Source organism: Corythoichthys intestinalis, chromosome 10 (assembly GCF_030265065.1).
Source record: "Corythoichthys intestinalis isolate RoL2023-P3 chromosome 10, ASM3026506v1, whole genome shotgun sequence".
Taxonomy (NCBI): Eukaryota; Metazoa; Chordata; class Actinopteri; order Syngnathiformes; family Syngnathidae; genus Corythoichthys; species Corythoichthys intestinalis.
The window spans coordinates 36,425,471-36,453,117 of record NC_080404.1 but is presented as its reverse complement, the minus strand read 5'-3'; the positions used below and the strand labels follow the sequence as shown (position 1 = coordinate 36,453,117).

Sequence of the window (27,647 nt, the reverse complement as noted above, 5' to 3'; positions counted from 1 at the left end):
CAATCGCCTACGTGGTCCACAGTAACCCATATTATAAACTCAGGGGTCATGTACCTAATGCAGACATGAACGTCCTTTATAGCAGTGGTCCCCAACCTTTTAAACCACGGACCAGTGTAATGTGGGCCATTTTTTCACGGACCGGTAATGTGTGGTAGAAAATTACAGTAAATATAAAATATAACGACGGCGCTAAAAACAAACATTAAGTGCAGGGAAAATGTAACTCACCATTCGCTGAATCAATCTTTTTTTAACAGCGACCACTCCTAAAACGTGACGGCGAATATCCTTGGTCGCAGGAATAATGAGTTCTTTTCCAATCGTGAAAGGTTTCTTGGCTTTAGCAATACCGTTTGCCACGATGCTTTCAGTGCATTCGCTTTAGCTGCCTAGTTTGCTAGCTTTTAGCCACATATTATGGACTTGGTTGTAGGCTCCTCTTCTTTTTCCCCGTAAAAAAGCTGTCCAAAGACATCGCTGCCCGCAGCACACAGCCAACAGGAGCTGACGTTACTGTTTACATTGACTGAAGCTGGGCTGCTATAGGTATGCAAACACCCCAGTAGTGGCCGCCAACCACTCGATGGCGACGTATACAAATTTCCACTCGGATAAATCAATAGAGTAGACAGGCATATTCACGTGTCAAGGGGCACAGGCCAGATTGTGGTCGTTAACAAATGATTTATTATTTCTCTGTGGCCTGGTAGCAAGTGTACCACGCATCGGTACCTGTCCGACCCTTGCTGCTCCCTCTTTTACAAGTGAAGGTGCATGTAAAGATTACACCGGAAAACATTCGGAGGTGGCGACCGAATGTCTCGGAGGTCTTCGGAGGTTTGTCTCAGACGCAACAAATTAATCTTAGGCTGCGGCTTTGTGTCATCCCTAGGAGAATGTCAGCCTTTTGGTACATATTCATCAAGAAGTCTGTTTTGCCAAAGGAATTGGGAGAGAACCTTAGAATGTCCAGGTCAGCCCTGCTTCAACAGTCATTTGTGGAAGTGGAAACAACAAGAATGCGTGTTATCGTCGTTGTGCTTAAAAAGGTTGCTTGTTTCCGACCTGATTTCTCAACCTGTATGTCAATTGTTTTCATAAATTAACTGTTTACTATTGTTGAACACTTTAATCAAAGCTGTTTATTTATTTATTTATTTTTATTTATTTATTTTTAGTAGAGTGATAGTTATTTTAAATGTTGTTTAAGGACGCTCACTTGCTTCCACTCGTTTACATCCATGCAAAATAGCCTTTTTTTTAAATTTTTTTTTTTAAATTCCGTCATGATAATTTTGCACAAGTATCATTTGCAGTGTTTTATGTTAAACCATGCTGAGGGTGACCTAACATACAGTATGTGTCTCTGTCCCTTGCTTCCAAATGTGAAGTTGGCTTTCTGAAGCGGGGGCTTTATAGACGCCTGTGTGGCCAGGTATAACATTTGGTATTTAATACCTTTTTGAAATTTTAGACATCCTTGCGTAGACGTAGCCTGCCTAATTAGTATGAAAATGGATGGCTAAACCTCCTCCATTCTGTTTTGGTGCAGCTGATACAGAACAACACAAAAGAAAGGCATTTACATGCTGTGTAAAAGTGGCTGCAGTGTAATTTTCCCTCTCAAACGTGCCTTCTTTCACCCCCTAAACGCAGTGTCGAGTCATTGTTTCGGCAAAGAGAAAAGCCTAGTTATCTCCCACTTTTGATTGGTTTGTGATGTGCCAATGGAAGAGGGGGAGGAGAGCTGGGACAGCTTTATCCATTCACTTATGACGTGTCGCTTTTACCCAGGCACTGTTGTTGTTGTTTTTCCAGTAAAGATGTTGCATCGAGCGATCACTTGTCGGGGCAGCGGCGCTAAACGCGTTGCTATTGCATAAGCAGCTACACTTGCCTTCCACTGCGTTGGCCTTGATGTATAATTTACTCGCACTCATCTAAGAAAATATCCGACATATGCGTCGACCAACTGAAGCGTTCGCACCGCTCGGAATGTGCCTTGCTGGTAAAAGTGGAGAAAGATGGAAGAGAAGGAGGAGGGGGAAGGCGGTAGACTAGTTTGGAAAAGTCTCATTCAGCAAAGTGAAGCGAAGCCAGAAGCCAGGCCCCCTTCTAATCTCTCTGTCTTCCATGTGAGGCTTTACATAAATACCTGGCTTGTGAGGTTGAGCTCTACAAGAGCCCTGGCTGGAAAAAGAGGATCTGAGGACAATAAGAAGATGAGAAAAAAACCTTGAAGCCTGAGCAGGGTTGTGTCCATATGAGTCAGTAAAGAAAGGTTGGGTTGGGGGGGGGGGGGCAAAAGATTTCCGTGTGACCCGCATCACACGTTTACCTCACTGGTTTTGCTAGGAGATGAGGTAACCCGCCTTCTAGTGATTCAAACATCATCACACTCACCATTTTCCATTTCAAAATGATGTCAGCACCTCCACACCTGCCCATTTATAGGGCAATGTTTACACAGGCTTCTTATTGACGGCCTCCACTCATGTGAAAATGTCAACACGTCACCGTGATTACTCAAGAGTGGCGGGTAAGCTCCGCCGCCTATAAACACGTCTGCTAACACACGACAATATGTGGCCAAGGGCACGCGAGCAGTCGTCTAATTACACACTCGGAGTGAAACAGCGTGTGTCAACGTGATTTATTCCTTGAAGAACACAACAAGTGATACTGCCTTGTGTTGAGCCTGCATCTTCTTATCTTCCATGTGTGGTATGTAGGCCTATGCGCACAGATTAAGTAACATCTTCCTACAGCCCAACTGTCTGAGGGTAAACTAAACCATCTTTTTTCCTCCTCCAGGGCTGGAATTTCAAATCAATATCTCAACAGTCTATAATGAAGAGCAGAGGAGAAAGTCCTTATTCCACAACCTTAACTCATTCGCTGCCATTGGCACTGATGGACGTTCAATCCATTTAGGCAGTCAAAATGGATTGAACATCTATTGTCGTCAATAGAACTGGAACGTTTCCTCTCAAAACATGAGGCATGCTACACTTAATCAAATACTAATCAACAAGTAATTGTTGATCAAATTAGTTAGCAACAATATTAATCCAGGGGTTTTCAACCCAGTCCTCAAGGCACACTGTGGGTCCTGGTTTTTGTTCCAGCCGATCCAGCAGAGACAGTTGAACCAATGAGGCTTCTGCTAAAACAAGCCACACCTGACTGCAATCAACTGATTGCACTTGTAAAACACCAGATTGGGGAAAAAGTGTTGTCATCTTGTTTGGTAAGAATGAAATCCTGCACCCACAGTGTGCCTTAGTGGAATAGGTTGGGAACCCCTGTATTAATCGTCCATTAATTGTTTGACCTAAAAACCTAAATATTGTCCAAATCACCTTTTTTGAGCCTTTTAAAAGTAAATAGTCCCGTAATTATTTTTTATTTACTTATTTTAAAATTATTTTTCTTTAAAACACAAAAAAAGAAAATATTCTCTTTTTATTTATCTAATTATACATTACTACAGTTATTATTTTAAAAATATTTTTAAAAAGTAAAAACTCCTTAATTATTTAGCTTAAAAAATGTTAATTTAAAAAAAAATGTATTTTCCATTTAAATAAAATGATTTTTTTTTTTGGGTCGATTTTAGTATAATTAGATAAATTAGATGTATCCATGTAGTTATATATCTGCTTTTGCTTTGGGAAACAATTATTCAGTTACATAGAATTCACGGTCCAACTTTTCTCCACGCAGTCTTTGGTTCGTTTACGGATCAAATGCTAAGCCTAAACGTATATAACAATAAATAACATGATTGATATTAGGTCTGCAGCTATTGATTATTTAAAAAAAACGATTAATCTATTGATTAGTTAGTTCGAATAATCGAGCAGTCAGATTACAAACATTTAACGCCTTGCAGAAGGAATTTTACAAGATGTAAAAGGTAAGAAACAAGTGTTTATGCTTGCAAGAATATTTATTTAGGATTGCTAAGATTACAAAGTCAAAAGAGCTGTAAATTAATTTAAAACTATGTTAAAATTCCTGAGCCTAGCCTCAAAAGGTATAAAAAAAGAAATAAATAAATGAGTATCTAAGTACAACAAAAGAACACTTGGCTAACTTTAAAAACATATTCCCACAAAAATCTGCTAAATATACTTCTAAACTAAATAACGAATGCATAAACAAACATATTAGCTGAAAAAAAGAAATTGTTGGTCTTAACAGGGAGCAACTGGATTCAGCCATGTTAGACAAGTTATGGCATAGTCACTGTTGCCACTAGTGGGCAGTGCATCCACCCAAATCAATAAAACAATATATAAGTACTTTCAAAACAAATGATTACAACGTCACTCGAATACTCGAAGCAGCAAAATTTGATTCGAAGCTTTTTTCTAATCACATTACTGGAGTTAATCGATTAATCGTTACACCACCAATATATATATGAGTCGATTAGCTGACTCACTGAAAAAAATAATCGGTGAATTGACGACAATCAAAATAATTAGTTGTGGTAGGCTATCAGCCGGACAAAACACAAGACAATTCTTTTTGATACATGTTCGAAATGATGAAAACGGCAATGTATTGTAAAATATAAATATAAAAATGTAACATACAAAAGCGAAAGGTGGCACTATGAGCTGATCCTAACCTTGGAAATATAACAAAAACAACTGTAAAAGTTGGGTCATATCTAGGGATTAGCAATGTGACTTAGCATATTAAAATTATTGTTCCTGTTGTATATAAATCTGCACACCCTTTGGTAAATGGCTGTGGTCTGATTAAACCAATCACATTCAAACTTGTGTTTAACAGTAGTCAACACACACCTGCCATTACTTCAATTACACCAAATAAATTTCTGCTGTTCTTTTTTTCCCCCAAAATTCAAGTTTTGCAATGTCAATTTTCAACACAGGCATGAATATTTTTTCTAATTACTGTAATTGCTTCAAAATGTATTTTTTACAAAAAGTATATTATTTTTCATTCATCAAGATCTATCTATGCTGCCGACATGTCGTGGCGGGTGCAATGAATCAACTGAATTCCACATTGGCTGGTGTATCCACATTTTGTGATATTTTTGTATTTTCAGTGATTGTTGTGTCCCTGAAAATGCAAACTAACTCAAACAGGAGCACATTTTATGGCATTCGTTATTGGCCCAACTTATGGCATAAAAGCCCCACCAAATGTCACAGTTTGAGTTCAAAGCCTCCCTAAAATGAAGTTTGCGTGTGGGCAGCTGACCAAAGCATGCAGCTGCCGCTTTCCCTTTCCAGCATTCATTATTTAACGTCCAAGATGAGAGCTGATTTAAGCTTCCAGTGCCGTTAAATCCATTAGGAATGTGTGAGTGCTAGTGCCGAGCAACTTTTTGCTGTCTCGCCTCCATTTGTGGCACAGAACACCACCAAACTTTCCTCTAGAAAACTTTGCCTTCAATGCAAATGAGACCAAACAGCAAGATGGGCACTTTGGAGTATTTACACACAGCCAGACACAGACATACACACAGAAGTGTTACATTATGCAAACCCTCACCCTGGTTGAAGCCTGGCATCTCTGCCTCTGCTTGGATCGTCCTCTCCGTTTGTTTTGGATGGGAATAAAAATCAGTCCAAATGAGTCCAGTGGATGCGAATGTGGAGGTCTTAACGTCCTCCAGGCGCCGTTGCCGCCCTCGCCTCTGCGCCGTTCCGACACTTCTTCATATCCTGACACTTTTCAGAGCGGACGCCCCCCTTTTCTTTTTCTCTCTGCACTCCCTCCCCTCTTGCCTGCATTAGCACCGCCTCCACCCCCCCACTCACTCCAGCCGCTTCCTCCCTCACTTTTGTCTACCAGCACCCCCCCTTTCTTTCTCTTGTTTCCATCTTTTAACTTCCCCCTCCCCACCTCCACCTTCTCCTTTTGGACCCAGCTCTCTTTTTAGGCATCTGCAAACTCCTTTTTCAACATCTGACAATCTTTAGTTAAATTATGAACATAAACTCATTGGCTGTCATTGACAACCATAGATGTCCAAAACACTAGAACTGGGAGGGCTGGCAGTGAATGTTTATTCACTGCCAGCCCTCCTAGTTCTAATGGAATGACTTTGACTAGTGAAAAATGACATTAAATTCACAACAGAAAGATGCAAATAGCCACATGATTGGACGTTTATCATCGTCAACGGCAGTGAAATAGTTAATAAGATGAGGCGCTTCACAGCAGGGATCGAAGGCGGGATGCTGACGCTACGTGGGATCCATTATGTAATGTTTGATCACGTGTGCGAAGGTAAACCAAGGCGTTCGTTGATGTGTTTAACGTTGTCGGTGAAAAAAAAAAGGTCATAAATGTACAGAACTCTATTGAACCATTTAAGTAAAATATGGCTTCAGGTCCATGTACTACTTAACTGCTAAGTAGGACTGCCACAATTAATCGACTAATCAAAAATTAATTGATGATTAATATGATCAACAACTATTCTAAACATAAACATCTGTCAGGACTAAATCTGACACTATCAACTGAATGTCAGTTAATCGTTTAGAGCTGCAGTGTCCAAATTACGGCCTATAGAACAATTGCGGCCTGCTGCCCAGTTTATATTGGCCTGCGGCAAATTATGAAAATATTAGTGCTGCAACGATTAATCGATTAACGCGAGTAATTCGATTAGAAAAAAGTTTCAAATTAAAATTTTGCTGCTTCGAGTATTTGTTTAATTAAAGTAGTGTTGTAATGGTTTGTTTTGAAAGTGTTTGCATTTAATTTTACTGATTTGGGTGCATACACTGCCCTCTAGTGGCAACAGTGAAGATGACCTACCTAACTCATTTCACATGGCTGAACCCTGTTAAGACCAACATAAGCTAAGTTTTTGTTTGACCTTGTTTTTTTTCTGCATTCATAATATAATTTTTAGATATATTTAGTGTTTTTTATGGGAATATGTGTTCGAACCATTTGTTAAGAGCATTGTTAAAAAAAAAAAAAAGAAAAGAAAAAAAACCTTAGCATTTTGTAGCATTTAAGCTAGCGGACTTTTGCTATCAAAGTTAGCCAATTGTTCCTTTGTTGTACTTAGAGGCTCATTTATTTATTCATTTTTTTAATACCGTTTGAGCCTCAGCTCAGGTAATTTAATTTTTCATGTTCTTTATTCGATTACTCGATTATTTAAACTAAGTAGTTCATCGATTAATCGACTACTAAAATAATCAATAGCTGCAGCCCTTATCATTTTGGCCCTTATTAGAAGCTTGAGTCCAGCCTACATTCTGTTGCACTTCTCAGCTTCAACAGTAGATGGAAGTAGTCACCTCTTTACGGATTCATGGGTCAAAACCAGACATATGTTGAAATCAATGTAGGAAACTGTAGAATTTCAGTATTTTATTTATTTATTTATTTATTTGCAATATTCTTGTACCTATGAATTATTTTGTTGCTTGTAGCTCTTACTCATTCACTGTTATTAACAATTATAGACACCAAATCCATTTCAACTGGGAAGGTTGGCATAGAGTGACCATGTTTCACTGCCATTGGTGGCGATAGACGTCCAATCCAATTTGATTGGGGGGCTGACAGCAATTGTATGATCGCTTCCAGTCCAAATGGATTGGATGTCCAGTGCTGTCAAAGGTAGCCAATGAGTTAAACATTTAAATCAAAATAAATAATAAATATTGAATAAATATATTTTGGAAGCGTGGGCTTTTTTTTTTTTTTTTTTTTTACCGGATTTTGATGCTCTGAAAATTATATGATTGGGCCTGATTTACAATCATGTATTTTTATTTTTATTTTTTAATAAATAAAGGGAAAAGAAATCTGTAAATATCATCTAAGTTAATTCACGAATAATAATTATTATTATTAATGTTTCAAATTGAAAAAAGGAAAAAAATCATTTAAAGACTTTGTTGACCTCACAATTGTTCAAATACTCATTTTGAACCTAATAATAATAAATTTTGTTTTTAGTTCTTATTATTAACCTGACCCGATTTCGGATAAGCGGGAGAAAATGTATGTATGTAGTTCTTATTAATAAAATAAAGAGGATTTTTACGCTTCTTTTAGTATTAAAAAAAAAACAACTATGTTTTCTTGATGAAAGTAATCTTGATGAAAGCAGACTGTCATGAATCAAAATGAGATATTTGTAAAGATCTGCTCTTTGCTACGGGAAAAGCAAAAAGTATTTTACCCGTTAAAATGTTAAACCTGAAGTAATATAACAGTGAATGATGGGATTCTTTTCAACCTATTAATAGTTAACTATCAAAACAATCATTTGTGGCTGCCCTACTACTGAGATGACTCAACAAGATCTTTTCACGTAGATGCTCAGAGAAAAGCAGCAGACGTAGAAGCTTTTTGCAACCCGATCCACCGTTGGGATGCTGAAATGAGCTTGACTCCTGCTAATGCACGTGATTAATGCACCAACTGTTTCAGCATCAGGCTATTTACAGATCGCACACGCACGTTGCGTGCCAAAGTGGACAACCAGTAAGAGCTGAGTAATGCTGGACAAGAGCAGACCTGTGTGTGTGTGTGTGCATGTGTGCATTTTTTCCTCTTCAACTTCTTACTTAAACTTTACATGTGCACCCCCACACCCACCCCCGAGACCCTTGGTGGTCAACAAGTGAGAAAAAAAAGTTCACTTTAGCTCTCCCCCTCTGCACTTTGCTGCCATTAACACTGGCTACCTCACCACACGAAGAGTAACACAAAAAAGCTTTTGAGCCTCTCACGAGTGTGCGTGCGTGCGTGTGTGAGAGAGTCAGCACAACTTTGATTTTTAAGATTTCAGACGTGTAAAAACTAGAGCTGTCAAAGGATTAAAATTTTTAATCGAGTTAATCACAGCTTAATGATTAATTAATCGTAATTAATCGCAATTCAAACCATCTCTAAAATATGCCATATTTTTCTGTAAATTATTGTTGGAATGGAAAAATAAGACACAAGACGGACATAAACATTCAACATACAGTACATAAGTACTGTATTTGTTTATTAGAACAATAAATCCACAAGATGGCATTACCATTATTAACATTCTTTCTGTTCAAGGGATCCACGGAATAAAGACTTGTAGTTCTTAAAAGATAAATGTTAGTTCAAGTTATAGTAAATTTATATTAAAACCCCTCTTAATGTTTTCGTTTTAATAAAATTTGTAAAATTTTCAATCAAAAAACAAACTGATAGCCCGCCATTGTTGACGTCGCCGAGCGGGACGTCACATGGGCTCCCTGCCGTTCTTCCACAGTGTCTTTAACTACATAAGTAGTGATTGAAATACAGCACAAGGTGTCAATGGTGAGTTTTAAATTAATTAGAGATCTAGCCAAGACAAAGTCTGAGAAAGTTTTATGTGTATTTTGCATAGCTATTTTGATTGGGAATGCCAGTTCTCTTTGCATTGAGCGCGTTTCTTTTTGTGAACATTATTTTTTGAGGGATAGGAATATTATTTTTGTTGGGCTTTCACTAAATTATACTGTAGCGACTTAACTTTTCCGCCCAAATGCATGATGGGAAGTTGGGCAATCATGACTGTCAGTAGTCGCTGCAAATGGTATACAATATGTTCTGCGTTGTGTTCAATTAGGCGTGTTAAGAAAAAGATCATCTCCTGCTCCGCCCAAATGCATGATGGAAAGTTGGGCAACCATGACTGTTAGTAATGACTGCAAATGGTATACAGTATGTTCTGCATTGTGTTCAATTAAGCGTGTCAAGAAAAAGATCGTATCCTCTCATTCTTCCCCACGTCGTTCGCCACAATACTTATATTTGTTGTGAAAGATTTGCCAAAGTTTAAGCCAATAAAAGGCGCAGTCCACTCGCATTTCTCTGCCTTTTCGCTCTCCATGTGCTAAAACGGCGTTATTGTAAACTGTTTGAGGCAACGCATGAATGGGTCAGTCCGTGCATGCGTTAATTGCGTCAAATATTTTAACGTGATTAATTTAAAAAATTAATTACTGCCCGATAGCGCGATAAATTTGACAGTCCTCGTGAAAACACAAAGTTGTTGGTCAAACGTACGAATAAACATCTATCAGGACTAAATTTGACACAACTAAAAAGTTGACTGGAAATGCCTATGTGACTTTTGCATACTTTTTGTCAGGAAGACACTTTGATGGAAAGAAAATATACCTGAATAACTTGTGGATGGCTGTTTTCCAACTCAGAGCAGGTTTCTAGCATAAACAGCATTCTTGTGTAAACTAGGTCTAAAAATAGTTAAAAACAGCTGTTTCTTTAGAGTTTTGTAAACTAAACCAGCATGATGGTATTCAATGATAATCATCAATTAATTTGATACTCGATTATTGATTGCATCTCTATTCGCAATGTAGACTAACTGGCCATATTGGGTAAATCGGTTTTAAAATATTGACGTCACTCACGAGGTCACACCCTTTAAATGCACACATACAATGCTGCAGTTTATTCCTTTAGTATTCCCTTTTACACATATTTTATCGAGGCTTTATATATATTTGTAATTAGGCATTTGACACTTGACCTATTTGCTCATTTTTATGGGAGAATAAGCCCCCATTTGGCATTTTTTGGCCCAAATCCCTGTTGTTTGTATATTTATAGTACCCTGGCATTTGCGATTAATGTCAATTATTTGCAGATTTTTACTACTGAGGGTTGAGGATTCATAGTGAGCCAATTGAATTAAGAGAGAAACTGCCTCAATCCAGGCAGTACCAATCTTTCTGGTCTTGTGAGGGACAGGGACAGCTGGGTCAGGACAAGAAGAAACAAGGAAGCCTGTCATGGAAAACGCTGCAAGGAGGGTAGGAAGACAGCTGCTACTGTGGTGTTGTTGTCCTGCTCACAATTATCTGGGCGCGCATCTCACAAATACTCCCCCCCTCAGACATGATAAGGTCAGGCTGCAGTGTCGCATGGCCCGCAGGAGGTTGGAACACAAACAAGCTCCATACTGCAGATAGTGAGCCGGAAAGACGTTGAAAGTGAGGTGCAGTGAGGTGAAAAGCGAGTTTACAGAGGGAGGAAATGTGATTTGCTATCAGCCAGGTGCTCGGCTGTGAATTCCTGACCCCTCGTACTTGTAGTCACCCCATACTCTAAGTCACATGCATAATCAAACCCGATCCACTACAGTAGCTCTTCAAAGATGGAGGCCAGGACCTGTATTTCCCAAAATACACGAATCCCAAAATACTGATTTGCCTTTAAAAATTTTAACTTTTTTGGGAAAGTTTCAGGGAGAACCTCAAATTTTATTTGTCGTTTTCTAAAGTTATGAATGAAGTAAAATTTGGGCAATATAGAAAAAAAAAAAAAAACTACTCTCACCATGTTGCATCACTATAACGATTAAGTACAGTAGTATATTGACACTTGCAGTGGCCTTTTGTAGAAAGTTATTAATATTTATATGTTTGTTTTTGTTAGCGGGTAGAGTATATGTCTACCATAGGGCTGCCACGATTAATTGATTAGTCGACATGGGTCGATTATCAGGTTATTCTACAACTATTTTGATAGTCAGTTAATTGTTTACACATTGTTGACTTCAAAACTGAACTAATAATAATAATAATAAAAAAAACAAGCTAAAAAAATGTAGATTTTAGAAAATATATTAGGTTTTTTTATTTTATTTTTAAAAACCCTATCAAAATGAGATATTTGCAAACATCTGCTTTTGCTTTGGAAAATAATGCTAGTTATATAGCAGTTACAGAATATTCATAGTCCAACTTTTCATCCACTCAACGTTTTGGGTTTCAATGGACATTTAGAGCTAAAATGTAAAGCCCAGATTATTATAATTCATAATTTACAATAACTTATATATGAGTCGATTAGTCGACTGATCACAAAAATATTCGGGAATTAGTCAACGACCAAAATAATTGTGGCAGCGCTTCTTGTCACCAACTCATACTAATGACTTAATATTCATAGACTCTTTGCTTTATTTATGCACCATATGTTTGTGTTGTGTGGTGATTCATCATTCCCCTGCTTTGCTGGTATAGGGACCTCTAGTGGCTGTGATGTATTATTGATTTTAGAAATATCAGCACTTTAGAGTCGAGTAAATTTTACATTTAAAACATATTATTGATCCTATTATAGTGACAATAACAAGAATTTACAGTATGTTAATACATCATTTACTATCGACACATATTACCCAGTGATAATATTTCTTGTTGAAGAACACATTACAACATTTTTTTTTTGTTTGTTTTCTTTTTCCAATAGAGGTCAAAACTGATGAACTTTCAGAAATTTCAGTGCCAATGACGATAAAACTTGTCAACCAGAATCCAAACAGACATTCTCATGAACCACCTTATTTACTGTAATTTACTGGTTGCAACTGACAGTGATTGAAATCCATTTTTTTTTTCACTGATACTTGATCATTCACTGCATGTCCTCCCAATAAAATTGCATTGGACGTATATTGCAGTCAATTTGTGCTTCGTTACCTCACTCTGTTGTCCAGCGCACTCCTCGTGGCCTTCCAATGGAGACAGGGCGATAGCAGACGGATCTCATCCCTGAATGGAGCTCATATCTGGCCTTCCGCTGACTGGCCTCTAGTCTGGGGACAAAAACAAAGAGCAGACTTTTTTTAAGCGACGCTGACATATCTTCAGATGCAAGTATTATGTAAGAAGACCCTAGGTGAGTAATGGGAGGTGGTAATACTGCCCCCACCTGGCAACACCTGCAACTTACAAGGGGATTTTAACAGTTCAATAAACGTGTTTCATTGTTCAAAAGCACAAGTTTTTCGACATAACTTCTCACACAAACATTTCGCTCTTCTGATAGCAAGATTTATTTCCTCCCTGTCTCATTTCTTGCGCGGTTGATGAGGTAAGTGATCCAAGACGAGTATTGATTTTGAGGCTCGAGGTCAGGCTCGGCAGACGGGGAACGGGAAGAGCGTTGCCAGCTGTCTTTTGTCAATGTTGAGCAAAATGGACACACACATTCTGATTCTAACATGAAAAGTCTGAAATGTGGAAGTTTATTTTTTAACGCTAATGCTGTTGCAGGAGTTGTCATGTCAGAATCAGAATGGGTAAGTAGGAATTCATAGTTGCTTGAAATAATTTAAAAGTGTATTTCAAAAGATTGTGATGTGTTTAAAATGTGTGGAATGAGTATAAAATACTATAATCTAAATTTATAATATTTCCATAAGGCAAATCTTTATTGTCTGGATGGATTTCCCGTGATAAATAATACTGTCACTGTATTGTCATTGTAGATCATGAGATCACATGTTAGGTCTTTTGGTTGGTAGTAGAGAGTGGCTGGGGCAATTTGGCAAAAATATATAATAAAATAATTAGTTGGACCCCCCCCTCCCCCATCATCCGAGCTCCATTATTATCATGCTTTTTTTTATTTTAATTAAAACAAAAAAAGAACTTAAACTAGAGTGTACTTCAACTTAGTATTAACACATGAAATAAATATTAAAAATCAACTGTTTGGGTGTTGTCCCTAACATTTCCGACTCTATTTTTTCCAACGACAGGGTTATTTTCAGTGAATAACTTAAAAGTCACAGCTGTCTTCACATCATCATGATGATAATGTAAAGTTGACTCTCATTGGCTGTTGTCACGCACATTTCCACCACGATTAACTGAGGAAATATTCTCAGTAGAGCTGTCAGACAATGACTTTTTAACCGATGACCGATATCCTGATATTGTCCAACTCCAAAATCCGATATCATCTTTCTGGTGAAGCGGTAATTAAATGTGATAAGTTTATAATTCATTATTTTTCATACATTGTTCATTTTATTTGGGCACCATAAGTGAGTAGGAGCTTTGTCTCATTTATCAAATCCCAAGCGTCTTGACATAGAGACATCTAAAGGTCACTATAAGAACAACTACTGTGCTAAACAGTAACCAGACCATGCACAAAGGCAACATTACATTACGCAGTACATTAATTTGTAGCACAGCATACATACTGATGCAAAACAGATAACGATATTTTCTGATATTATTTGAAATGCTTTTATCGACCGATATTATCAGGTGGCCGATATTATTGGACAAATCTAATTCTCAGGGCTATCAGCGAACCGAACGTCCAATTCCCAAAATTGCAAGCAAGATTACACTTATTCAATTGCCCAGCCCTAGGTTAAAGTGCTTTAAAATTAAATTGCAATGTATCAGTGTGCAATTAAAATGTCCCCAAAGAGTACAGATGGTCTGCGTCTTCCCTAAAGGGGACCGGCATCGTAACCTTCAGGGTGAAATTTGCTTGACAGGAAGATTTATTGAGGCAAGTTATAACCTAAATATTCAATTAATTGATGGAACCACCACACGGAATTGATTCTTTACCAATTAAATTCTGAATCAACCCATATCTTTGTCACTCTGTCTGCATGGGGTTCTTATGTGAACACTCACGGGTGCAGATTACAGCAATTAATCCTAGTGTTAGATAGATGACATGGCTGTGGTAGCATATGTCCTCACAGCGGTCAACACACTTAACGTTAAAGTCCAAAGACTCAGTTATCAAGGTTAGGTCAGGCCTTATGGCGCCGGCATTCACGGTCAAACGTCGAAGGTTATCACGGGCCTTTACGGTGCTCGTCATCTTGGAGAGTTATACCGCGCTGTCCCAGCAGCGACGGGTTGAAGGAGAAAGGGGGAGCTGTCAATCAAAAAACTGGCTGAAACTGTGCCAAGGAGATGGAGCGATCATTACCCTCTCCAAGGAGGTGGCGTGTTTGATTTCAAGGTCTTGGTAAGGGGTGTAAATTACAGTGGGAGCTTTTACGGTTCATCGGACAAGTCGTGTTTTTATCTTTTTTAGTGGCAGTTTTTATGGGTTGTTATTCCAGTATACTTCTGTAACAGTAATTCCCTTGGATGTAGGATGGTACCACAGTCTCCAAGATGGTTTTCAGCTTGTTGTCCAATGTGTAAGTATGTAGACAGTAGGGGTGTAACTGTACACAAAAATCTCGGTTCGGTACGTACCTCGGATTTGAGATCACGGTTCGGTTCATTTTCGGTACGGTAAGAAAACAAAACGCAAAATATAAATGTGCTAGTTGTTTATTACACACTTTTGTGCTTTCAACAATCGGAACAGTAGCCTATACAGAGCTAGAATTCTGCTCAAAAAGTAGCGGGTATTTACAGATAATAATCCAACAACAATTTGCCTTTCAGACCCCGCGTATTGGTCAGCTTTCTTTCTGAAACAAAGAAGAAAAAAGAAGTCCTGTGCTGAAGAGAAAAGCAATCATTTCAATTTTAACATGTATTTTACAAATGAAATGCCTCAATGTTTTTTTTTTTCTTATGAACGGTTTTCAAAAGCTTTATTGGTGGATTTTCTCAAGTTAAAGCGCCACACAGAAATTAATACATTTAATTGTGTAAGCAGGATCTGTGTATTATTCTTATTATTTAATTACAGGTGTTTAACTCATTTCAATTTATTTTATTTAAATGGGCTATTATTTATTTTATTATGTGTTTATATTTTACAAATGTGATGTAGTATTCATTTATAGTGTATATTTTATGTTGTATAACTTTAGTTCCTATGGAAATATTAGTTCCTTCTTGTTTTGTTGTGGTAGGAGGGTTTTGTATTGAACACGGGGCCATGTTGGTTATTATTATAGCAGAGAACACCAACTGTGCCCCGATCTACCACTCAAGAGATCTAATGGACTCAAAAAGTGGGTTACGATTGCATATTACAGTGGTACCTCTACATACGAATTTAATTCGTTCCAGGACCTTGTTTGTAAGTCGAAATGGTCGTATGTCGAGCAGGATTTTCCCATAGGAATACATTATAATTCCATTAATTCGTTCCAAAGCCTAAAAATATACACTAAATTCTTAATAAATACTGCTGGCACTGTTACAAATGGCAATTAAACATAGAAAAACAAATAAGTTATAAATAAATAAGTCAGAATAATATAATAATAAGAAGAATAATTAATAATTATTCCTGTAAATAATGTAACGAATTGGATTCTAATATGGCGGACACTTTTTACTGTCCCTGAACGCACCGCGAAGCTGACGTCACGGTGAGATAGGTCGGTGCGGTAGAGATAATACTTTCGTTTTCTTGAGAGCAGTCAACTGCTTAAGACAATGGGCGTTTTGTGTTGGATAAGTTCTTAAATAAATGATAAAAACGTGACGAAGCTGGCGATTTCCTTGGCAATGTTACCACAATAATAATTGTCACCTTAACTTATAAATAGTGGCAAACGGTGGTCGGAAGAGGACCATGGAGCTGTATTGTTGAGCCAGTTCAGGGACGCGCACACCAAGCTCATATTTTTCTATAACTTGCATCTTCATTTCAAAGGTAAGCATCACTTTTTTCCTTGTTTCTCCAACTGTATCAACTTTTTTTGAAAACTGTGTTGATTTCTCACACAAGAAAATCCACCGTGCGTTCGTTTGCAGTGCTGTCATGTCGTCGTATTTCGAGCAACTCGTCGGATGTAGAAACAAATGGCGGCTCAAATTTTACGTCGGATGTCGAAAAGATCGTGTGTCGAAGTGATCGTATGTAGAGGTACCACTGTAGTTTGAAAATCGACCGGATCCACCGTATTTTTACACGAGTGACTTCCGGTCTGCCCGGTCTGCTAGCTAGTAGTATTGACGCAGGAGGGCCGCATCTCGCGTCAAATAATAAACTCTGCCGTTCTTTTCGCGTGTATTGCGTTGAGCCGCTTCTGGGACGCGTCTAACACCCGGCCGCACTGCAACTGGTGTGCATTGGCTGATTGACTTTAACGGCCGCGGTTCACTGCTTTTTCGCGGCGGCCACGTTGACGCTGTTGACATTTCTTACTGTCCTACCATGTTGGTCCTCATTATAGTAGAGAAGACGGAGTAAATATAATCTACACAAAGAAACTGTAACCCGATGGACTCACAGCCTCGAAAAATAAGGGTTACATTATGTCAGAAACTCGTTCGGTACGCCTCCGTTCCGAACCGAGTACCGAAACGGTTCAATACGAATACATGTACCGTTACACCCTTAGTAGACAGACATTTATGCATATTTTATTCAACATAAATAGACCAAGACATGTCTCATTGACAATTACTCCCACGCAATCAAGTACATTTTACACGATCCATTAATCGATTAATAATACTATCCGTGTCGAAACCAGTTGTTTGGCTGTCCTATTTCTACACTGACATTAGTATCAATCACCAAATAGATTCAGAGGTTGCTTATGGTGACGTCGAAAGAAAATAAATTTAAAAAAGCAAAGCTCCTTTGTTGTCATAATTTGCCCCATGTGATGCTTGGCCCACTTTTCCAGCCCGCTCACATTGTGTAAGCACGCGTACATAAAACATGATTTGCTGCTTCAATTTCTGACTTTTATTCGTCAAGGATTAGGTGGCAGACGAATTCCGAGTCATCAGAAGACACAAAGTAGAGGAGAGAACGCAACTGCGATCCTTTGAAAGAGAGCGAACGAGCGCGGAGCTGAGACTCAGCGAGTGAGCAGAGAACAAGCTTTAATCACTGACCTCCAAACTTACAACACAAGACAAACGGCCGTGATTAATAAGAGCCATTCGTCTTCTCACTAAAGAAAAAGATGTGTGGGAACTAGAGTTGGCGAGCGCCGCGCTGACGGATCCATCTGCGGGTTATATTTCACTACAGTCTTGTTAGTGCATGACTCCATCTCAGAACGAGAAATGAAGTCAGCCTTGGTGAAATTTCACCTTGATTCAACAGAGGGCAAAATTCAAACAACTTTCATTGCCACATGCCTGAGTCAACAGAGGGCAAAATTCAAACAACTTCCATTGCCACATGCCAGTATTGTTTATAAACCGTATTGGCCCGGATATAAGACGGTGTTTTTTGCATTGAAATAACACTGCAAAAGAGGGTATCGTCTTATATTCGCGGTCTAGACATTATACCCATTCACGGCGCTAGATGACGCCAGATATCACTGAAGCAATGTTCTGTCATGACAGATCTCAGCTACTCTTTTTAGTTTAACCAGTTTGCATTATTTTATTGCAATGTTTTTCCTTATTCAGATTTGTTTCAAGACTACAGTTACAGTTAGACTTCACTTTGATGGTTAATGCAGTAATTGCAATTTTATTGTTTTATTTACATTTCAAAAACCAGAAGCCATTCATTTACGAATGTGATTGCATTTTAGTTTACATATTTAAATGTTCAGATATTAAGATTTGAATGAGGCAAAATAACATGCTTTTTCTCTCAAATATATTGTTATAATCATTTCTTTTGGATGTACTATAATTATTTTCTGTATAAAAATTTATTTGGTGTTCAAAAAGTCTTTTTTCAAACTTGAGTCTTGAAAAAGAGGGGGTCGTCTTATAATCAGGATCGTCTTATATACGGGCCAATACGGTATTTAATTTTATATTGCTGATTCTTCACCATATCACAGGACTTTCCGTAAAGTAAACATCGTTAGTTGATTTAAAATAGCCTACCATCGGCAGTTAGAGCAGCTTGTAAACTGCATAATTGGTCCAGGACAGACAGCTGCCGGTACACTTTCAAAAACTTTATTGAACAAGCGGTAAGGGAACAAACATGTAATAAGGGTTATACTGCATCAACACTCAGCGTCACAGATTTTTACCATTTTTTCATCTTCTGTCCCACTTGTCTTCACTTGGTTCATCCTGAACTGCTTGTCAGCCAATCACACCTACAGAAAATTTCTACTAGGTTTTGTCAATTAGTGGCTGAATCCATAATTCATGTCCCAGCTGATTTGGCTCGTCATCTATACTGTACTGAGTTTTGGAGTTCAGAATTTGGCCTTAATCCTTCCTGGCATTGATTCACCAGGATACTGAAAAAAATCCTCAAAGAGTTTGGTTCATAGCAGCAGTCTTCGCAGATTTGTCGGCCGTCCATCATTTACGCAAATCTCCCGTTCCACCACATACCAAAGGTGCGCTATTGGATTGAGATAAGGTGACTGTGGAGGTCAGTTAACTCATTGTCATGTTCAAGAAATCAGTCTGTGATAAATGCACATCAGACCAGGTTACGTTTTTTTTTTTTTTTATCTTCAATTGTCCAATTTTGGTGAGCCTACGCAAAGTTTAGCCACAGGTTCCTGTTAGTAACTGACAGAAGTGACACCCGGTGTGGTCTTCTGCTGCTGTCGGCCACTTGCCTCAAGATTTGACGTGATGTGGTTCAGAAATGTTTTTCTGCATATCTTGGTTATAACAAGTGGTTATTTGTGTTACTCTTGCCATTTTTAATCAGCTCGAAACAGTCTGGCCAATCTCTGCTAACCTCTGGCATCAACAAGGGATTTTTGCCCATAGAACTGTCGCTCACGGAATGTTTTGTTTTTCAGACCATTCTCTGTATACCCTAGAGATGGTAGAAGAATTCCAATGAATCAGCAGTTTTTGAAATATTCAGACCAGCCTGCCTGCCACCAACAACCATGCCACAGTCAAAGTCACTTAAATCACGTTTCTTCCCCATTCAGAAGCTTAGTCTGGACAGCAGCAGATCATCTTGACCATGTCTACGTGACAAAATGGATTGAGTTGCTGCCAATTGATTGGCTGGTTAGAAATTTGCATTTCCATGCAGATGGACAACTGTGCCTGATAATGTGTCTGCATTAGAATTACAAGCATCCTCGTTGAATAAAATGTTATTTTCCTCTTACATCTATTAATTTTCTTTACATTTTTAAAGAGTAGGAACTTGAAGCACTTTCTTTGTCCTACAATACGAGCAAATAATTAAGATACCACCTCTATCTTCAGACTCTCATGTTAGATTATGTACCTATCATACAATATTAAGATCTTTATATTGAGAAAACATACTGACAGACCCCAGATAGATGTCTATTTAGAACTGAGTATATTAACCCCAGGCCACTGTTGATCAAAACACATTCTTCTTTTCAAACCTCCAAGTCATCTTCAATCTTGGTGGCCAGATTAGAGGAGATAAAGAATCTGTTTTTGTGGCCCAAAATAAAGAGAGACTGTGAAAATCCCTCTTGGAAAGGGAATGATGTTGCATGTTCAGACAGCAGATGACTAATGACGATCTTCAGTAGGAAATCTGCCAGACGTCAGTAGGCGGCACAGAGCAAAAGGTGATCGCTTGGGAGAAATACAAAGAAAACTGCAACAATGAATGTTTTCATTGATGCTTTTACAATGTCAAAAGCATTGTCTTCACCTTTTGGTGTCTCCGATGTAGCGGCTCTTTCATTCGCTTGCCGTCTTATCTCTTCAATATTCTCCGTCTGGAGTCTCCCCTCTCTTCCCTCCCAAACGCTTTCCTACGAGTGCACGCCTCCACTCAAAAGGCAAATGAAAAGGACAGATGAAGTTGCCATGGGGCTTCTGCAAACACTCAAACTGCAGCATCTGTCAGCATCTGTCTCCACTGGCTTCAAGGCGCTTTCAGCAGACACAACTTTAAATGCTTCAGCGGAGGCTGCAGATGACTATTCGGCCGTAGCCAAGTCACGTTTCCCAATGATTGCCAATCAAGCACGTGTCGATAGCATCGCCCGAACACACGGAAAAATTTCCTTCTATTTACCTCGGAAAGAGTGATGTGGCACAAGCTGTGATGAAGACCAGACAGTCTTGCACGTGTGCACGTCGTGCTACTGAATGACATTTTGTCCGTGCATTTACATTGAGTAAGTGTGCTAGTGGAGCACACAAGAGAGGTCCTGTCTGTGCAAGCGCCACACTACGACTCAACAACTTAAACAGTAGTGGGACAGTTCTCATGCCGTTAAAAGGGCAGTTTAAATATTTTGCTTGTATACAGTCAACCCCCACTGTACTCTATACTGTACTGATTCATTGCTTTTATATGTCGTGAACATTTACAGCAGTGCTTCTTAATTATTTTCGGCAATAGCCCATAGGAAGAGGAAAACATTTTGCGCATTGCGAGTCTAAGAGTGCCTGTCCCACACACACGCACACTTCATTCCGGCATAGCAAAAAAGTTCGTCACACCAGCTTTGTGTTAAAGGGATCCTCTATTTTTAAGACAAGTAATTCTTAAAAGATAAATGTTAGTATGAGTTAAAATAATTTGATATTAAAACCCCTCTTAATGTTTTTGTTTTAATAAAGTTTGTAAAATTATTTTAAGTGATAGGTCGCCATTGTTGTTACGTCGCAGTGCGTGACGTCTCCGGTCCCGTTGCGGAAATTCCAGCGTGTCACTCGTTAGCTTTCCCAACATGTTGTCAGTTCTACCCTTCCTGTTTGAACTAGATCTGAAAAGTGAAGAGCAGGACAGCACTGTCGGTCTTTCACAAGACGTGCTTCAGGGAAAAATGCGTGCAGCAAATACCTGATAAGACGAAAGTTGGGCAAAATTGGTGATGCGAGAGAGTCCTGTTGGGAACTCCGGTTGGGAGTGAGAGTGTATGCTGTCCGGTTTTATTAGCAGATATTCAAGGTAAGCATAGTGCGTTTTCAAACTTATCCCAATATAATTATGTAGATTGTTAGCATCCAGAGCTGTCGTGTGCTTTACATACAGTACAGGCCAAAGAGCACACCTTGTGTAATCCATGTCTTGTACATTGTAACGCGTGGTAGCTAGGATACGTGTATAGAAATACCAAAAAGGGGAGAAGGTTCCACTTATGCACATTTATTTACAAAAAATATTTCCACCTTGACCACTCTTCACTCGGGAGCTCAGCAGTACGCAAACACGCGTTCCCTGACGAACTCCAACATTGTTGTAAGGTTCACGTCAGAGTCACTGTCGTCACTGTAGCGTGCCATAGTGCCTTAATTATTTAGTATGATTTGGTGAAAACTCCCACGAAGAATAGTCAACAAAAAAGATAGCAATAGTAATCCAAATCTGTGTTTTTTACTCACTCGAAGATCCAGGAATTAGGCCGATCCCATGCCAATGTTGCAGCCGCGATCAGGCCGTCGATTCCACAAAATAGACTGATCCGAAAAGCCGCTGTGGGACCAACGAATCAAAAAAATGGACAGATCCGAAATTGAAATTGAAACCAATATTGCAGACGCGGTGGGACCATCGGATCCAGAAAATAGATGGATCCCTTACTTGACTGAAGATCCAGGAAAAGTGTTCGGGCGCCAGTTGTAACGCGTGGTGGCTACGATACATGCATACAGGGACAAAAAAGGGGGAGAAGCTTCCACTTATGCACATTTATTCACTAAAAATAATAATTCCACCTTGACCACTCACTTCACTCCCCTTGTTTCCATTTGACTGGAAATTGCATCCAAAAGCAGCACATCGTGGCATTTTACTTCGCGAGTTTAGGGAGCAATAAGCAATTGTTGGACACGCTACACATTTGGAAAGATCCCAATGACGTCATCACTGCGAGCCCGCAAACCATGGCGCCAACTAACGGTCAAAATATGGACTAAATATTATAAAATATTGCCATTGATTTAACATTTTATGTGTTTCTAACAACATATTTTAGTACAAGAGAACAGTTGTGGTTTATTAGAGCCTACATGTATTTAAGTTAGAGGATGACTTTAAGAAATACAGTGGTATGAAAAAGTATCTGAACCTTTTGGAATTTCTCACATTTCTGCATAGAATCACCATCAAATGTGATCTGATCTTTGTAAAAATCAATCCGATAAATACACAGTGTCTACTTTAACAAAAACCACCCAAAAGGATTTTCATATTTTAATGAGGGTAGAATGCAGACAATGACAGAGGGGGGAAAAAAATAAGTAAGTGAACCCTCTGCCTAAGGAGACCTAAAGAGCAACTGAAACCAATTTTTACCAAACATTTTAAGTCAGGTGTGTGCCCAATCACTGATGACTGGTTTAAAGCTGCTCTGCCCACTATAAAACACGCCTGGAAAGAAATGTATTGATGAGAAGCATTGTCTGATGTGCATCATGGCTCGGTCAAAAGAGCTGTCTGAAGAACAGCGATCAAGGATTGTTGATTTGTATAAAGCTGGGAAATGATACAAAACCATCTCTAAAAGTCTGGATGTTCATCAATCGTTGGTCAGAGAAGTTGTCTTCAAATGGAGAGAGTTTGGCACAGTTGCTTCTCTCCCAAGGAGTGGCCGTCCACCAAAGATGATGCCGAGAGTTCAGCGCAGAATACTCAGAAAGATAAAAAAGAACCTTAGAGTTTCTGCTAAAGACTTACAGAAATCACTGGCACAGTCCAATATCTTTGTGCATACATTAACTATATTTAAAACTATGGCCAAGAATGGTCTTCATGGGAGGACTCCACGCAGGAAGCCAATGCTGTCCAAAAAAAAAAAAATCATTCTTGCTCGTTTAATGTTTGTAAAAAGGCACTGTGACTCTCCACAGAAGTTTTGCAAAATATTTTGTGGACTGATAAAACCAAAGTTAAAGTTTGGGAGTAACACACAACGTCATGTTTGGAGGAAAAACTGAACTGCTCACCAACATCAACACCTCATCCGCACCGTGAAGCATGGTGGAGGGAGCATCATGATTTGGGACTGTTTTGCTGCCTCAGGGCCTGAACAACTTGGAATCATAAATGGAAGAATGAATTCAAAAGTTTAACAGGATGTTTTGCAGGAAAACCTGAGACCGTCTGTCAGACAGTTGAAGCCAAGAAGAGGATGGATGCTGCAACAAGACAATGATCCAAAACACAGAAGTAAATCAACTTCAGAATGGTTTCAGAAGAACAAAATACACGTTCTGGAGTGGCCAGTCAAAGTCCAGACTTGAACCCCATTAAATGCTGTGGCATGACCTAAAGACAGCGATTCACGCCAGACATCCCAGGAATCTGACTGAATTACAACAGCTTTGTAGAGAAGAATGGGCCAATCCTGATCGATGTGCCAGACTGATATGCAGTTACTGGAAGCGTCTGGTTGAAGTTATTGCTGCCAAAGGGAGGGCCACAAAATATTAAATGTGATGGATCACTTACTTATTTTCCCCCTTCTGTCATTGTTTGCATACTATCCTCATTAAAATATGAAAACCTATAAATGTTTGGGTGGTTTTAGTTAAAGCAGACACCTGTTTTTTCATCTGTGTGGTTTTCACAAAGATCAGATCACATTTGATGGTGATTTTATGCAGAAATGTGAGAAATTCCAAAAGGTTCAGATACTTTTTCATACCACTGTTTATGCAAAGAGTCACAACAGTTAGTTTAAATGTAAACTATTAACATTTTCAACACTGGTTCATGCTGGTTGCTGACTAGAAAATGTTGAGCAGAAGAGCGACTGTTGATCATATACTGCACAGTTGTACCTCTACTTACGAAATTGATTGTTTCTGGAAGTAGTCTCGTAACCTGAAAATTCCGTTAGTAGACACGCACTTTCCATGTGATTTCCCTAATCCATTCCAAGCACTACTGAAACGCCACATAAAATGTTATAATCAGGGTAATTAGAGATACCAATGTACTGTATTTTGCTTTTGTGACACCGGCTCAAACTTAAAAACAACAAAACAAATTACAGATATGCAATCATCAAACGCCGTGTGGGCTACGCTTACTAATTTGCATGGCTTGAGTTGAAAACGAAGATTCACTGGCTTATCTTCTACTCAAAAGATTAAATCCAAAGTGATATAATGCCGCCATCTACAGGGCACTGTTCGTCATTACAGTGGTTTAAAAACCGGAATTTCACAGTCAAGATGGACATGGCCTTGTTCCACACCTACTCATTGAAAAATGTACAGAACAAATGTGTTCGTCGGTGAAGATGAGCAGTGTGACTTTTCCTACTGATTTTCATTGCGCGTAACGCACACAAAGAATGTGTGGGTTCTTTTAACTCACAGCTGAGGGGCAAAGGTCAATCTTCCACATTTGCATGACAGGCGTTTTTTCGCCCTCGGACCATGTTGTGTGCACGCGTGTGCGCGTGCAAAGCCAATGGAGACTGACACAACGACTGTCATGGATGCTGGGCGGTGCTGCGCTAGGCCAGGCGGTCTAGCCCAGCAGCGGGGATAAACTATAAATAACCTATCCCATCCAGTCCAACACTCCCCCCATCCCCACTTTTTCTTCCTTATTGCCTCTTTTCCATCCGTCCGTCCGTCCGTCCGTCCGTCCATCCAGCCATCCATCCATCAATTCATTATCTACCACTTAATCTAGGGCAGTACTTCTCAAATGGTGGGGCGCGCCCCCCCAGGGGGGGCGCAGAGCGATGCCAAGGGTGGCGCGAGTGACCTCGGGGAACATGCTTTTTTTTTTTTTTTTGCCGTACTAGAATAAAGAGTACTTGCACATCCACTCCGTGGGTGGCAGTGGCGCTCTCATTTTCAAAGTGCGTGCAGTATTTTTGAAGTAAGCAAGAGCACACGGAAGAGACTTCGTGTAGAGCTGGACTCACGCAGTGACCCACAGTCTTCTCCGGTTCTCACGTGTCCGGCCGAGAAGTGCCGTTTTCGGCTTGGGATCGTCACGACCACCGCCTTCACCTGCGGTTCTCCCTCGGCTGCCGAGAATGCGCTTTTTTCGGGCCGTTTGCCTTTTGGCTTTGACTTTTAATATAGTGGGAAATGAGGAAAGACCACTGTTTACTGAGTCTAAAAATGATTATAGCGGAGAGTCTGAAGCCAAATCAGTTAAGACGCCACTTAAAAACATTAGACCTCAATCTCATTGATAAGCCGCTTGATTGTTTTTCAGCGAAAACGTGCCGAATATTGCTAACAATCGTCCCGCTTTGTCAGTGTTATATCAGTAAAGCAGTGAGCACTGTGGTGAATCAGCGAAAATAAAAACTTTCCTTCTGTCCAAAGACACTTTTTCCCCCCCTTCTATTCAGTTTTGTTTTTTCGGTCAAATTTTTTGGCATGTTGTCCTGAAGAGTAAATGTTTCTAATCAATTTGAATTTGTTATTATTTACTGATTTTATTACATTTTATGTTTCAGTATCAAATGGTCAAAAATGTACCTTGAGTATTTTTAGTTTGGATGTGACTTTTTTTTTTTTTTTTTTACTTCAGGCAAATTGATGCGCGTGAAGTCTTTTCTGTTACAAGCAAAACAATGTTAATAAAGTTATACTTTATTATAAGTTGATCTATGTTACTTTTTTTCTTTAATAGAAAAAAGGACACAGTGTTAGGCTGTGGCGTACTTATAATAGTAATATTATAGACAAATGATACTACTTACAGGGGCGGCAAAGAGTTGAGGGGGCGCGAAACATTTACGTCTTCCTTGGGGGGGGCGTAACAGAAAATAATTGAGAAGCACTGATCTAGGGTCAGGTCGCTGGGGCAGCAGCTTTAGCAGGGAAGCCCAGACCTCCCGCTCCACAACCACTTCAACCAACTTCACCAGCGGGTTCCCAAGGTGTGTCCTGGGATGTCCCCGGGGCCTCCCGCTGGTGGGACATGCCCGAAACACCTCTGTCTCTTTTGCCTCATGCTTTATATGCAAACGTCTTGCAGATTTTATTCTTTAACGGCCTATAGGCAGATGTATTAAACAACATTTCTGTTTCCAGCAGCTGTGTGAAGGACGAATAGTAATAAGGTAATGAATCCAGTTGTGGCTAAACAATAGCATAAGACAGCAACCGTGTGGCTTAGTGTGGCTAAGACAAAAGATGATTGACACATCTGCGCCTTTGATCTTAGAGCTGCCAAGCTTCTCTGGCAAGATCAGCGCTACAAACCTGTCAATCATCATTAACTTTAACTAGCAAACTCCAGTGCACTGCTGACCAAGAAAAGCAGCAGGGGAGAGAGTGGGAGGCTGCACGAGGGTGAAGCAGAAAAACATACTGTAAATATCTTTCTTTAATAACATTAAATACATTTAAAAACCCGATTTTTGTCACCCGATTCAGTTCCTCTGAAAAATGGCGCGATCGTCCACTGATTTCCCTCAGATTGGATCGGGACATCCCTAATTATTATTATTGTAATATCGGCAAGGAAGTCGCCAGCTTCGTCAGGTTTTTAATCATTTATTTCAGAACTTGTGCAGCACAACACGGCTACTGTCTACCGTAGCCGTCGCCAACAACAACACGAAAAAAACTAAAAACTTCCCACTCTACTGCACCTCTCCCACTCTCTATCATCAGTCACACGATGCATTCAGGAACAGCATGCAAAACACAACAGCCACATTAGAACCCGATTCATTACATTATTATTATTATATTATGACTATTATTCCAATTTGCATTTATAATTTTTTTTTTGCTATGTGTAACTGCTATTTGTAATTGTACCAGAAGTATTTATTAACCCTTTAACACCGAACGTGTCGGATGTGACACGTTTACTCATATCATTTTTGAAGCCTTGTCACGCTGTAATTACGTCGCCCACGTGCCGCCCACGTTGCTCTCATTTGAAAGTACGGAAGTTGATGTCGACACCAGTTTTTATTTGAAGTCAATCGACCAAGTAAAACTGGAGATGTCATTTGAGTTTTATAGTTTTATTGAACTCATAAATATGCATTAAAACACTGCATGGACCATGTGTCTATCTCCAAATTTCCATCATTTCTTGACCTT

At 39.3% G+C, this 27,647-nt stretch overlaps 1 protein-coding gene across 1 annotated transcript in view; it reads right to left on the bottom strand.

Annotated features, from left to right (window-relative positions):
- The window catches only part of LOC130923443 (leucine zipper putative tumor suppressor 2 homolog), an 80,107-nt gene that overhangs the window by 33,214 nt on the left and 19,246 nt on the right, over nucleotides 1-27,647 (bottom strand). Inside the window, exon 2 of the mRNA XM_057849162.1 lies at nucleotides 12,507-12,622. The gene's annotated coding sequence lies outside the window, so the exon portion shown is untranslated. The remainder of the gene's footprint in view (nucleotides 1-12,506; nucleotides 12,623-27,647) is intronic.